The sequence below is a fragment of the Chaetura pelagica genome, unplaced genomic scaffold, assembly GCF_000747805.2.
Source record: "Chaetura pelagica isolate M959 unplaced genomic scaffold, ChaPel_1.0 scaffold245, whole genome shotgun sequence".
Classification (NCBI taxonomy): domain Eukaryota; kingdom Metazoa; phylum Chordata; class Aves; order Apodiformes; family Apodidae; genus Chaetura; species Chaetura pelagica.
Genome location: NW_009953301.1, coordinates 6169 through 6517, shown reverse-complemented (window position 1 = coordinate 6517; position 349 = coordinate 6169).

Sequence of the window (349 nt, the reverse complement as noted above, 5' to 3'; positions counted from 1 at the left end):
GGTTTTGATGGCGTCGGGGGGGCTGTTGGGGGAGGGGGGTGGTTTGAACCCCGTGGAGACGCTGCAGGAGGAGGCGATTTGCGCGATTTGCTTGGACTATTTCTCGGAGCCGGTTTCCATCGGGTGTGGCCACAACTTCTGCCGGGGCTGCATCTCCAGGTGCTGGGAATGGTCCACGGGGACCTTCTCCTGCCCCAGGTGCCACCAAAAAGCCTCGGAGAAGATTCTCCACCCCAGCCAGGAGTTGGCCCGGGTGTTGGAAGTGGCCAAGGAGCTGAGCTGGAAGGTGAGCAGAGGGGAGGTGGTGGAGGAGGAGGTGGGTGGATGTGAGAAGCACCAGGAGCCCCTC